Source organism: Diadema antillarum, unplaced genomic scaffold (assembly GCF_040938485.1).
Source record: "Diadema antillarum isolate AM-2024a unplaced genomic scaffold, OU_Dant_1.0 seq00001884_RagTag, whole genome shotgun sequence".
NCBI lineage: Eukaryota > Metazoa > Echinodermata > Echinoidea > Diadematoida > Diadematidae > Diadema > Diadema antillarum.
This window is the reverse complement of record NW_027272552.1, coordinates 90,190-105,330: the sequence shown is the minus strand read 5'-3', so window position 1 is coordinate 105,330 and position 15,141 is coordinate 90,190. Positions and strand designations below refer to the sequence as shown.

Below are 15,141 nucleotides of genomic sequence, written 5' to 3'. Positions count from 1 at the left end.
AACAAACAGGAACTTGTGTTTTCAGAAGTTTTTTCTCGAACACTTTTTGGTGGAATAGTGTGATTAGTCGTTTCTCATAGAACCCTCTTCCCATTTCTCAAAAACCCTGTCCATTACACTTCACTTTCAACTCCAATAACTTTGAAGAGAATAATGCTACTGCATTGAAAGTTGGTATTAATCATGTGCAGAATGTGCTAATGAAGCATGGTCAATTTCAGCTTAATCTAATAATCCCTTCATTGTTGTTGCTCCGGTGGTCCACATCCTGTTTTTTGTTCAATTCATCCCAGAGATAGCGTAGCTTGGTAGTGATTAAAGAACAAATCCACCTTCATATACATAAGGATTGAGAGAATGCAGCATTATTAGTAGAACACATCAGTGAAAGTTTGAGGAAAATTGGACAATCCGTTCAAAAGTTAAGAATATTTTAAGTATCTGCGCAGTCACTGCTGGATGAGGAGACTACTACAATGTATGATGTCACATGCGAACAACTATATAAGGAAAATAAAAAGAGAATTTCACAAAACTTTACTTTTTGAATAAAGTGCACATTTCTTCGACTTGCTACTGACGTATGTTAAGGGTAATATTAATTTATTCCCCATGCCTTCTGAAAGAGAGAAGTCAAGTGTTCTTTTGTTATGCGAGAAAAATGAAAATAATTTATGATAGTTTTCTTTATTCTTTCTTCATATCGTTGTACTCATGTAACATCACAAGCTATAGTAGTCTTTTCATCCAGCCGTGACTGAGCAGAAACTTCAAAAATTCATAACTTTTTTAACTGATTGTCCGATTTTGCTCAAACTCTCACTGATGTATTCTACTAATATTGCTGCATTCACTCAACCCACATGTCTATGAAGGTGAACTTGTCCTTTAAGCACCTGAATACATCCTGTACTTCAGAGCCTGTTTTCTCAGTTCACACTTTCCAGAGTGTGTCATTTTTTTTTTCCAACAGTTAGATAGGTTAGAAGTATCCATTTAAATTGAGTTATACATCATTTTAAAGCTTGGAGACTGCTGCTCTTTCAGAATCTACTCTTAACTCAAAATCCATGTCTGGCGACTTTTTGTTTATTTTGTGATGCAGGGTCACATATTTCCTGAAAGAGCCACTGTTGCGACACGGATTGTCGCCCCTACACGGATTGTCGCCTCCTGCTCGGGGCGACAATCCGTGATGCTTGTGCAGTTCCCAGTTTTTGACCTCGAAGGCGACAATCCGTGTTGGCAAAAAATTTGTTGCGACACGGATTGTCGCCCCGGGCTCGGGGTGGTTCCTCCGGTGTAAGCTTTGGTGGGATGGGTATGACTGGTAAGTTATGCGCGCGCGCGCGCGCGTGTGTGTGTGTGTGTGTGTGTGTGTGTGTGTGTGTGTGTGTATTGTGAGCTGCATGATATGTGATGTGTATGATTTGTTGTGTGTGTGTGTGTGTGTGTTTGTGTGTGTGTTTGGAGTATAATAATACAATATGTAGAAATTGTGCATGTGTGGTGGTTACATAGTGGTAGTGGTTTGTTTGTCTGTGTGTGTATACGTGTGCCTGTATGCTTACGTGTGTATGTGGAATATAGTGGCGCTACTGTGGCAATACAAACGCCTTCAGAGTGTATGAGCACGTGTTTAAAGAATTCACACCAGCGTTGATCTAAAAATAGTATGGGTGTGTCAACCAAATATCAGCGGTGAGGCGGGCTAGGCGAGAGAGAGACCGAGAGAAAATACATACGAGGGAGGTACCCTCCCCAAATGTTATTTGTCTTTGTTCATTTTTCCCTGCAGTCATTTTCTTCCATCAGTCTTATAAACTAGAACGTCCATACCACTATTCTTTGTCCCAGAATAGGTTTGGCATGCTTTATGCATGAGCGAATAATTTCCACACGCCGTAAAAAATTTGTAAATCGTTACTTGATTTTAGCACAAACGAACTGCCATTGCACACCGCTAATACATACGTAATACAAACAAACACCAACAAACACTCAAACAAACCTCATAATGCAAACAAACCGACTCAACACTTTTTTCCTTGATACTTATTGATTTCATTCAAATCATTCATAAATCGACCCATTCTGGGTGCAACATGAACAAAAAAAAAGTTACAAATGGCAATTCGAAACAAAAGCAAATCCATTTGTCAATTTATACCACAAATAATCTCACTTCAACATAGATAACTCGATTATAGACCAACCCTACTAATAATTTCTTCACGAGAAAGTTTTGACATGTATAGGGCCCTACCAAACCTATATTCCTTGAATATATTGGTTTGGATCATGTAACACCTTCTTACTTACAAGGGCATATACATAAAAAACACACAAATATATTACACAAATCTAGAATGAAATCAGTCATAAAAGACCCCACCACCCCCTCCCCTCCCAAACCGAAACAAATCTAGGGCCTACATCTATCCTAAATATACCAACATCCGTCATACCATTTATAACTATCCTTCTTCAAATCCAATCCCTAACCCACCAACCCCTGATTAAACAAAACCTAAATCATCCCACACCCACATTCACCGACCCAAATACATACATACATACATACACACACACACACACACACACACACACACACACACACACACACACACTCACACACACACGCACACGCACAAACGGACACTAAATTATCATGTGCATGCGCACATACACACTTTCTTGAAACCTCACCATGACTTTTTACATGGCATGTTTGCATGGATGTAGCCATGTAAGTTATGTGTTAGTATTTCAATGATTATGTCCAGAACGATATTACCCAGCAAAATGTGCTTCGAGGGCGGGCGACAATCCGTGCCGGCAGCCCCCTACACGGATTGTCGCCAGGCGACAATCCGTGTAGGGGGCGACAATCCGTGCCGCCAACGCCCGTCACGGATTGTCGCCCCGAGCAGGAGGCGACGATCCGTGTAGGGGCGACAATCCGTGTCGCAACAAGCCACCCTTCTTCAATACATTATTCTGAAGTTTGGGATCATAAAACGATTGGGAAGTGTATTTTCAGCAGTTTTCTATGACCTTTTTTTTTGGTAGAGTAGTGAGCAGCCTAATCTTATGATTCCTTCATTGTTGTTGCTCCGGTGGTTTACACCCTGTTTTTTGTCCCATTCATCGCACAGCTAGCACAGTTTGGTGAAGATTAAGCGCTTGAATAGACACTGTACTTCAGAGTCTCTTTTCTCGGTTCATATGCACACTTTTCCAGAGTGTGTGATTTCTTTCCAATATCTAAATAGGTTAGGAGAGTGCATTTCAACTGAGCTATACATCATCTTAAAGCTCAGTTTGAGAATCTGCCCTTAATACTAAAAATCCATGTCTTGCGACTTTTTGTTGGTTTTGTGATGCATGGTCACATAATAAATCCAAGATTGACCCAACAAAGGAAGGTTGTGCGACGGTTTACCCTTCCCCATTCAACAAGAGCGAGCTTTGCATTTTTAGATTTGAAGCTCAAAAGTGTGATGCACACTTTGACTGAACGTTAAGAGCATTATACATTATTTGTGATTAGGCATATCATAGTGGCTCCCTTTTATTTCACACTTTCCTCTTTGAATTCCCAAATTGAATAAGTGTTGAAAGTTAGTAACTTAGATTGTTAGCTTGCCTGTATACCAGGTTTTGGTAGTCTAAAAAAAATATTTAAGATAATTATACAGTGATATTCGTAAATACTTCCGCTGCGATAATTTTCGTTGGAACGAAATAGAAATTCACTGTGACTTTCTCTACTGACATTTTAAATTTCATAACTCAATTCGCTCTCAGAGTGCTTTCTATAGACTCCAGTATAGTGTCTCATGGTGCAGGCAGTAATGAGTTTTTTGAATTATAACTATAATAATAGTAATAATAATGATGATGATGATGATGATTATAATGATAACAATAATAATAATAATAATAATAATAATAATAATAATAATAATTATTATTATTATTATTATCTTTATAATTATAATGATTTGAATTATAGTCTCAAATGCCTGGTGTTTTATACCGAATGCCCCCCCCCCCCCTTAAAAAAAGAGAGAAATTACAACGGGACCCTCCGCGATGATATCTTAAAAAATAGTGAATCAAGCCAAACACAAAGTCAGGGTATGAAAGTACAACTCATTGTCCACATCGTACAGAAATCCCAATTCGATTTGCTTCAGTGGTCAAAGAGAAATGAGGAATTTTGTAGAGAATGTCAAGAATCTCTTCCCTCCAAGTTATGTCTATTGTGTTCACACACAAAAGCATCGAACTGCTAAACTTGGAAGAATCAGACTTATGACATGCTTTAAAACATTCCACATTTTCTCTGTGACCGCTTAACCAAATTGAATGGGGTCTTCTGCAAATATAGAGTTAAGATGTTACATTTTAAGACCCTGAAGTAGCATTCAGACAGTTTTCATATTGGGTGTTATCAATGCAAACATTTCTTTGTAATTTCTTTTTTTGAGACATAGCCTACTGCACCGTGCGAGCCGACATTACTGTTGTAATAAACATAAAATGCCGCACTTTAGACTGCATAGCAATAATGACTGAGTACATACTATTGATTTTCACGCACTGTTCTATAGACTGCGCGTACTCGAATCATTATTGGAAGCACACACACACAAAAGAGGAAACAAAGAAAAAAAATCTTACTGCAGTTCGGCCTTTGGCCGCGGGAAAAAAAAATCAATTTAACTGTGCATCATTCAAAAACATTATCAGTCTGTAATCATACTTTACAACCTCCCTCATTGAACCTTGTCCTGACGAATGTTTTCTGGCACAGCTTTGTTATCGGATATGTTTTTTTGCCACATAATAAGCGAGTACAGCTGCGCATGGGGAGGGGCGTCACATCTTCGTCAGCCAAGCACTTCTCTCTCCCTCCCCCCCCCCCCCTCTCTCTCTCTTATAATAACTGAATTCAGTTTATCTCGAAAAGGAGAAGTGCACGGAGGGTGCTTAATTCGAGTCCATTTTTGATAATCATTGTAATAACTGTGGTAATATGCCTAGCTACATCGGACATAACGATCATTACTTTCGTCAACTTTCCTTTCTATAACTATACCTTTACCATGATGGCCGAAGGATCTGCCCTCTTTCTGCTTCTGACATTGACCACTTTTGTGTTCTCTGGCTGCGATGAAGAAGGTAATTATGGCTTTGTTTGCACCATTATCCGTCTAAAGGGACAAAGATAGTGTCAGCTGAGGAATACCAGTAAATGATGTAAGTTAAAACTATAGAACTACAGAGAAATCAATAACGTGAATTCATGTCACCTCATCCCTGTATCAGTTTCACGTTTTCTCTCATTTCGCTCAGAGGCATTCACTCTGTATCTGTCAAGCAAATGATTTCCCCTTTTGATTCCCATAGCAAATGTGATCTCTTTCTGATTTGACGCTTCTTTTTCGTCGCTGTTCTCTTGGTAATCATAATATATTGCATTAGTAAAGGTTATGAAAGCAGAGGTTTTAGCGATATAAATGTGTAAAATAAGTCATCAAAATGATTCAGTTTTTCAACTTTAATGAACGAGGTTTACGTTATGTGTGTAATAACAATAAGGCTCGGCAGTCACTATCACATTGAGCATAATCTTCAGTAAGTTTGGGGAACGACATAAATGAAAGGGCTGATGGCAAAATACAAAGTACGAATGTACGATTATTGGTAATATCAGACAAAACTATGCTCTCGACAAGTAATAGATATGCCAGAGTAAAACCGATCCTGTTTGCATGGTTTATACATTAGATCTAAAATTTAAGACTTCCTCCTCACTAAAAAAAAGAATAGAAATAAAAATACATAAATGAAAATAACACAATTTTCTGTCACACTAAATTACAGGGAATATACGAAAACCCCAATTAGAATTGCATTTCACAGTTTTGCGTATTCTGTTAACTCCCCCCCCCCCCCCCGAAACACCCCCCCCCCCCACAAAAAAAGAGAGAAAAAAAGAGGGGAGTGACATACAATGTATCAGGGTTAGTATGTAATTCGGTGTAAATCCCAACACAAGAATCAGGTTATACAAATCGGTGATAATTATTAAGGTGGTAAGTAGTGTATAAGAATGTCCCAGGAAGATACCTTGATGCCAATGTCAGGTAGGAAAGAGCACACACAATTAGGATTTGTTGTAAAAATTCCAAATGGGAGTGAAAATCTGAAAAAGAAAACAGTCACGAAAGATTTGGGGGAATTGATTTTAATTATTAGTTGAATAGAGCTTGGCATACAAGTAGAATAACTAGCACATGTGAATACCAATTTGCTAGTGGGATCATTTCTTTTTTTCATGTAACAAGGTACGTTGATCCCCTGATATACAGACAGATAGATAGATAGATAGATAGATAGAGAGAGAGAGAGAAAGAGAGAGAGAGAGAGAGAGAGAGAGAGAGAGAGAGAAAGAAATTCCGTACGTCAATGGTGAGGTTATATTTCTGATGTTCTTTTTCTTATTATTATTTGATGAAAATCAGTTGTCGACTTACTTCACTGTAGTCTTATATGCCACTTTATTTCATTTTTTAAAAAATGAGCGTAAGTTATCTATACTTTTGCCACAGACCGTTTGTAGTAACTTTGTGATTAAGAAGAATTGAAAAAATATATGTACATCTTAGAAATAGGCTAAATCGAATGAAAGGACATATTAATTGCACTCAACCGAAAACAGTGCAGTATTCGAAGTGGATCATTTGGGTTATCTTAATATAGTTGTATTTGCTGGAATTTTGCAAAGCATAGCAAAGTATAAGAGAATTTGTGTCATTAACACTGATATACGTTTTACTTTTATTCAAGTTACCTTCTAAAGCATGATCACTAATGCTGACTCTAAATGGACAGTATAGTATTGGGTTTAGGTGAGGATTCAGCTGTAAACGTTTTGCGAGATATTTAGAAACCGCTCTATAAAAAACAAACAAGCAAACAAACACACATACAGTTCTGAGGGAAATCAAAAGTTTCTTTGATTGAAAGCGATTTTGAAATGACTGAGATATCCAAAAAGAATGTAAAACAAAGGGATCCTCAGAAAAGTCGTTTCCTGTTGCATCCTAGTAGGATCCGTAATTCTTTTTGATATCTCGGCAATTTCAAGAACAATTTTCATCAAATAAACTTTGAATTCCTCTAGAAATTAACATGTTCCTTCATATTTCATAAGAGGTTTCTCATTATCTCACAAACACACACACACACACACACGCACACACACACGCACACACACACACACACACACACACACACACTCACAAAAGTTAAACAATGGGAAACCTGCTATCCCTTTAAAGGACAAGTGCACCTTCATAAACATAAGGATTGAGAAAATGCAACAATATTAGTAGAACACATCAGTGAAAGTTTGAGGAAAATTGGACAATCGATGCAAAAGTTATGAATTTTTTAAATTTTTGTGTTGGAACCGCTGGATGAGGAGACTACTACAGCTTGTGAGTCATATGCGTACAACAGTATAAAGTAAATGTAAAAGAAAATTCAACATATTTTCATTTTTTTCGCATAATAAAAGAGCACTTGACTTGCCTCTTTCTAAAGGCAAGGGGAATAATATTACCCATAACATTTGTCGGTAACGAGTCAGGGGAATGTGTACTTTTTTCAAAAGATGGAATTTTGTGAAATTCTCTTTATATTTTCCTTATATTGTTGTACGCATGTGACATCTAAGTTATTCATACACTGCAGTAGTCTTCTCATCCAGCAGGTACTGCACAAAAACTTCAAAATTCATAACTTTTGAACGGATTGTCTGATTTTCCTCAAACTTTCAATGATGTGTTCTACTAATATTGCTACATTCTCTCAATCCTTATGTTTATGAAGGTGAACTTGTCCTTTAACATTCAAGAAAAAAAAAAGGCTGAATATGAGTGAAGGCAATATATCAGCCCCCTCCCGGGGTCATCCCACGAGACCGACACCCACGAGTCATACGGTCCACGTAACGAGACCGACATCAAAAATAGGTCCATGAGTCATACAGCCCATGAGTTATACGGCTCAGGAGTCATACAGCCCATGAGTTCGACACTACGCACAAAAGGCTCACGAGACCGACACGATAAGCAACGAAAGCCCACGAGACCAGCACTACATAATTAAGGCCCACGAAACAGACAGTACGCAAAAGAGGCTCACGAGCCCGACACTAGGCAAAGAAAGCCCACGAGACCGACACTAGGCAAAGAAGGTTCACGAGACCGACAGGATGAACAGCGCCATCTACATGTCAATGGATGTACCTGTACAGGGTGTTCAAAGGGGAAAATTACATACTGGCGGGTGCAATTTCATTAAGCTGTCGAGCGAGAGATTGTTTATACTAACTAATAACCGCACCATCTACATATCAACGACATTAAAATAATATGTATTTCTACACGTGTGGCTTATAGGGGGCAGTTCTGTCACGCTACGGGGAGCGACATTGTTACCATTTTTTTCTTTTCTTTTTTTTTTGTAGAATTGTCCTCTTCAAAGGACCCCCCCCCCCCCCCAAAAAAAAAAAAAATGAAAAAGTGACAGAGGACAAGAACGATGAGTGGTTTACTTTTAGATGCTATCATGCTTTATTTAGTAGGCTTTCCTAATTTCTACTGAGACAGTGGACAGGATCTATTTTTTTTTTTCGCCCTTTTCCTTGCCGCACAAGTTAAGTAGGCCTTATTAGATATCCTTTCTGCCTGCTTTTACACGCTTGCTTAGAGTTCAATTTGTAATTTTCTCTTTAACTTTAATGTATGAAATTCAACGGATGAAAACGATTCTTTTATCGCAGCGATTCACTTCGATTTCACTATAAGCTTGTGTTTGTAAAATTATTCTTCTCAAAACAATACATTTTTTATAAAACAGAAAAGTTCATTTCATGGATGCATCTTCTTTTTCCGAATTCTTAACGCTACCTTAATTGACAATTACGTGATTTTCTGTGATTTTTCATTATTTCAACGCCTTTGCAGATGACTAGCCCCCTCCCCCCCCCCCATATCATGTAAAGCAGGTGTGCACTACAACATTTACCATTTTGTGAATCATTTTCTTGTAGTGAACTTCATTTTATACCTGGGTATTTTTCTAGTTGGCTGATCTGAATGTCCACATCATTTTATTTCTGTTTTCTAAGTAGGTATATACCGCGATGGACTTTGCAGATAGAAAAACGAGGGTGTCTTGGCATTTTCGAAATTAATGTTGAAACATCTCATGCACTTTTACTGAATTTTGTTTATTTTTTTCACAAACACTCACATACGCAAACACAATTAAAGATATTGAACCGTTCAGGGGGTGAGGGAGGGCAATTGACGGGGTAATACCCTAGGAACTTTCCTTTTCCATCTCTTATACCTTCGTTATGCCATTATCTGGACACCCTATACAATTAATTGGTATATAAGGGGCGCTGTTCATCCTGTCGGTCTCGTTGGCGTTCTTTGCCTAGTGTCGGTCTCATGAACCTCTTTTGCCTAGTGTCGGTCTCGTGAGCCTTTTAAGTGTAATGTCGGCCTCGTGGGCTTTCTTTGCTTAGTGTCGGTCTCGTGAGCCTTTTGTGCGTAATGTCGAACTCATGGGCTGTATAACTCGTGGGCTTATTTTACTTGATGTCGAACTCATGGGCTTAATTTACTCAGTGTCGAACTCGTGGGCTGTATAACTGGTGGGCTGTATGACTTGTGAGCTGTATTACTTGTGGGCTGTATGACTCGTGGGTGTCGGTCTCGTGACGTGCACCCCCTCCCCTCCCCCTCCCCCCACAAAAAAAAAGAAGAATACGCTGATTATCGCAGTACGAAAAGTACACAATTGACACCATGAAACAGGGAAGCGCTGAACTGTCAACTTAACACAGTCATAATCTTAAAAAAGCAAAATGATGTTCAGTAGTAACGATAGAGGTGTAATTGTGGGAAATGGGTTTAATACATTTTTACAACGTGGTTGCATAGACAGGCCAAACTGCACTGGAAGATATCAAACATAATCTTTGCCTCTCACCCTCTGTGAGCCATATCTATTCTTGTTCATTTTAGGTTTGTGTGTGAAATTTGTGGATATTAATGACTCACTAGCACATAAGAGGCTTATGGCAGATTGCAGTCTTATCTTCCCTTTATAAATATTCAAAGGTCATTCATGCTTTGTCTGATGTTTGTAGGCCGAGTATGATTAAGTCAACAAATTGAGTAAGCCATAACGACAAGTTCCTTAGGTTCAACATTAACTTAAAAGACACGTCCACCATCATAGATATGTGGATTGAGTGAATGCAGCCATATTGGTAGAACACATCAATGAGGAAAATCCGTTCAAAAGTTATGGATTTTTGAAGTTTTTGCTCGGTCCTTGCCGGATAAGAAGTCTACTACAGCTTATGATGTCACATGTGTAGAACGATATAAAGAAAATGATATCATAAAGAAAATTTAACATAATTATTGTCACTTTTCTCGCATAATAAAAGAAAACTTGAATTGCCTCTTCCAGAATGCAGAAGGAATAATCATTACCCTTAACATACGTCGCTGACAAGTCGAGAAAATGTGCACATTTTTCAAACTGAAATGTTGTGAAATTCTGTCTATTATTTACTTATATCTTTTTATACACATGTGACATCATACACTCTATAGTAGTCCTCTCATCCAGCAGTGACTGCTCAGAAACTTCAATTTTTTTGTACCTTTTCAACAAATTGTCCGCTTGTTCCCAATCATTTATTGATGTGTCCTACTAATATTACTCTAATTGCTAAAACCACATGCATATGAAGGTGGACTTGCCCTTTAAAGTCACACGTAGGCAACGTTTTGTCAACAATTCTAAACAGTATGCAGTCAGACATAATGGTTTGTCAATAAGGGTGAAGGAAGCAAATAAGGCTTGATGTTCCATCAGTAAGGAGACAGCTTTTCTATTCTCTCTTTTTTTTCGGAGAGGACGTTGATATCGTCGTCTCTTCCTGGGATTCTGGCCGATATTATATATATAATTATATAAATATATATTTCACAGGCATTATCAAAATCTCTGTACCTCTTCACCGACACTGTTTATTAAAGGTCTTTCTTACAAGGAGTTAAAAAAAAATATGTAAAGCAAGGAAACCTAACTCACCAATCGTCTACTCCCCCGCTCCCTCCACCGGGGTGTCTTTCGTTATCGATTGTGTGTACAAGTGAAGCTATACCTTAGTGTTTATGAGATCGTTCATTTTCCATGTCCTGAGGTTAGTTCAACATTTCTAAAAACATCGTCGCCCAACCGCTCACCTTTGGAAGGATATTACCTCTGAGGAATCTGTCTTCTTCGGGTGTGGAGTCACAAGGGGCCTGAGCTTTCGATCCTAGCAGAATCTTCGTCAGAGGCAAAATGACAAACATGCAGGGAAAGCAATCACATATAAGGACTTCACACAACAAGAACAGACAGGGACAAGCTGGGTATACAGAACAAAGAAACAAAGGAGAGGGAGGGAGGTCATGGGCAAGGAGCCCAACAGGTAAAAGGAGGGGGATTAAAGCAGGAGGGTGGACAGACAAAAGGCAGAGGAGAGGGGACAGACAAAAGGCAGAGGGGGGTCAGTGATGATCATGAGGATCAAGGAGGCAACCAATGAAGGAAAAGGATGAATATAATAGGGAGGCAACATCAAAGAAGATAGGGAACACCAGAGGGATAAAGAAAGGGAAAGAGTGAAAAAAGCAACAGCAAAAGGAAGGGGGGGGGGGGGGGGCTGAGCAAACAGTGAGCCCTGAAAGGTGTACCAGGAGGAGGCAACAAGGGGAAGAAATCAAACATATCAAAGTGTATACATATACACACACAGTAATAATAATGACAATGAAATAACAGTAATGAAAGAGATATTGATAAAAGAAATAAAATAAAGCACATATGAAAAACTGGGGGAGAGAAAATTGTATACATTGTAAGTACACAATAAGCAGGCAAGGCAAAATAAGCACAAGTATGTGTAAACAAACAGAACCAAGTATGTGTGTGTGTGTGTAGGTAGAAAAGGGCTGTATAAAAGAGACTCGGACTAGAGGAAGGAATCAATTGGGGAAAAAAAGGGTCTGCAAATGGAAAAAAGCACAAAGAAAGAACAAAATGAAATTGCCTTTTGTCTGTCCACCCTCCTGCTTTCATCCCCCTCCTTTTACCTGTTGGGCTCCTTGCCCATGACCTCCCTCCCTCTCCTTTGTTTCTTTGTTCTGTGTACCCAGCTTGTCCCTGTCTGTTCTTGTTGTGTGAAGTCCTTATATGTGATTGCTTTCCCTGCATGTTTGTCATTTTGCCTCTGACGAAGATTCTGCTAGGATCGAAAGCTCAGGCCCCTTGTGACTCCATTTTACTCCATTGGCTCGCCTTTATTGGATAAGCAGTTTTCAGCAGCCTTTTTTTGCTACATTTAGTTCATTCTCTGCTGTTGCATCACGCCCACGTGATCCTCCTTATCCTCTTTGTCTTCTCTGTTCTTTTTATTTTTTTTAATTGTTTTAACTGTTTTATTGGTTTGTTCCAGTTCAGTCTCCTTCCTTGCCCTGTTTCCCTCCCACTTCTCGACTTGTAGTATCTTTGTTTCTACAGTGTTGTATTTGTTTGTAACGTATTTCTTACTTTCTTTTCAGGTGTTTGTCTCCGTCCCTGTTATTTTTCTCTTCAGTTCCGTGCCTTTGTCTCTGAGCTTGTCTCATCTCCCTTTATCTTTTCTCTCCACTCACTTTTCTGCTTAGCACAGGTTGGCTGTACATTGACCGACTGTACTTACCCTTTTTCCTTTGGTTTATTCGCCTTACAGGTCTATCTTGTTTCCTTTTTTGAATTTCCCTCTATTCTGACAGGTTATGTATTTCTCCTTCCCTTGTTTGGCTATCATTGTTCTTCTCTGTCCTCTGCTGACCATGGCTAACCATCTATCTCTTTTTCATCAACTGAGGAAAACCAAGCTCAAGGCCCTCAGATTCTCATTTCACCAGGATAATTACAGATTCTACTCCCTCAACCGCATGATACCCACAGGCCTCCAACTCCACTGCACTCCAGCTCTTGGAACACTCTCGCCTGAACTACGGAAACGCTGGAACCAGACTCTACGTGGAGCTTCCATCCGCTTGATTAACATTCTCTCCGAACAGTGTGCCGCCTCTCTCACTTCCTCGTCAGCTGACATCGACAGACTGGAGAGTGAACTTCGCTCTTGCTGCACCGACACCCAGTGGCTCAAATACAAAGATGAAATTGAATCTTGTCTCTCAAAACATGTGTCTGACCTCACTGCTCGCAGGAACAAGAAAATAGGCAACTTCACGAAGAAACGTCAACGGTCTAACAGATTCAGGCGACACACCACATCCACTGATGTATCCTCCACTTCTGTCGTTAACCTTTCTTCTTCTCCCCTTTCTCAAGCAGAAACGTCTCTTCTCTCAAAAGGTCTCAAGTTTTGCCCCACTCCACCCAAGGTCGATCAGATAGCACTCAGCCAAGACCTCTCTTCTTTCTACCGAAGGTTACGCCTCAAAGAGTTTTTTTCTCGATGAACCCCCTTCTGCTCCTGAGCCCTTTCATCAAAAAAGCTCATGGATTCCCCCCAAGAATAGAGTTCCCTCCCTGGAAACGTACATCGAAGCTGTCTCATCTCAAGTCCACTCCGCAGATACCCTCGACATTGCATCACATGACAATCTCCCTAAGGAAGAACGCCAGGCTCTCTCATCTCTCAAAAACAGGTCGGACATCATCATCAAGCCCGCAGACAAAGGATCAGCTGTTGTAGTAATGGACCGCCAGCAGTACATCGATGAAGCCATGAAACATCTCCGCAATCCTTCCCACTACACACTTCTTAACTTTGATCCCACAGATAATTTCTCCCAACAGATCCAGTCGACACTCGATGACATGAAGGAACATGAACACCTCACCAAGAAGGCTCACAAATTTCTCTCCCCCGTTAATGCCAAACCTGCCCGATTTTATCTCCTCCCCAAGATCCACAAACCTGGCAATCCTGGTCGTCCCATCCTCTCTGGAAATGGTTCCCCAACAGAGAACATTTCCCTCTTTGTTGATCACCACATTAAACCTCTTGTCTCACTCGCACCCTCCTACATTCATGACACACCAGACTTTCTCAGGAAGCTCGATGACATCAAGGACCAGATACCCGAGACAGCAATCATCGGTACTTTCGACGTCTCCTCTCTCTACAGCAATATTCCCCACGATGAAGGTATTCTAGCCTCCTGTGAGGCTTTGACATGCAGCGGCCATTCCAACCCCCCCCCCCATATCTGACATCAAATCCCTCATGTCACATGTACTGACGTAAAACAACTTCACATTCATGGACAAGCACTACCTACAGGTATCTGGCACAGCAATGGGTACCCGGATGGCTCCTTCCTTCGCCTGTCTCTTCATGACCAAGCTAGAGCAGCAGATGTTAGATTCAGCCCCCTGTCGTCCATGGATTTGGTGGCGCTACATCGATGACGTTTTCTTCATCTGGACCAGGGAGGAAGAAAGCCTCCATACTTTCATTGACCACATCAATTCTTTCCACAGAACCATCAAATTCACTTCCGACTTCTCCCAAGAAGAGACCAAATTCCTTGATGTCACCGTTAGGAAGGAGTCTAACCATGTCACCACCACTCTCTACACTAAACCCACAGATACCCATCAGTACCTTCACTCAGCCAGCTGCCATCCCCGCCACTGCAAAACCAGTATCCCTTACAGTCAAGCCCTCAGACTTCGCCGTATCTGCTCTGAGGATTCTGAGTTTTCTTTCCATGCCAGGAACCTGAAGAGACATCTCGCAGCCAGGGGCTACGGTACCAGGAGAGTTCAACAAGCCATCAACAAAGTTCGTTCTCTCCCCAGATCTGAAGTTCTCAAACCGAAAACAAACAAGCAGGACATCACTGACAGAATACCCCTCGTGACCACTTTCCATCCCAATCTACCCTCTCTCCACAATATCCTTCGTGATAATCACCATATCCTTCACACCTCTGATCGTCTCTTGCAGGCCGTCCCAGATAC

The 15,141-nt window shown here is 40.2% G+C and overlaps 1 pseudogene; it reads left to right on the top strand.

Annotated features, from left to right (window-relative positions):
• The first annotated feature begins 13,869 nt into the window (after window positions 1–13,869).
• On the top strand, window positions 13,870–14,868 carry LOC139712976 (uncharacterized; annotated as a pseudogene).
• The last annotated feature ends 273 nt before the right edge of the window (window positions 14,869–15,141 follow it).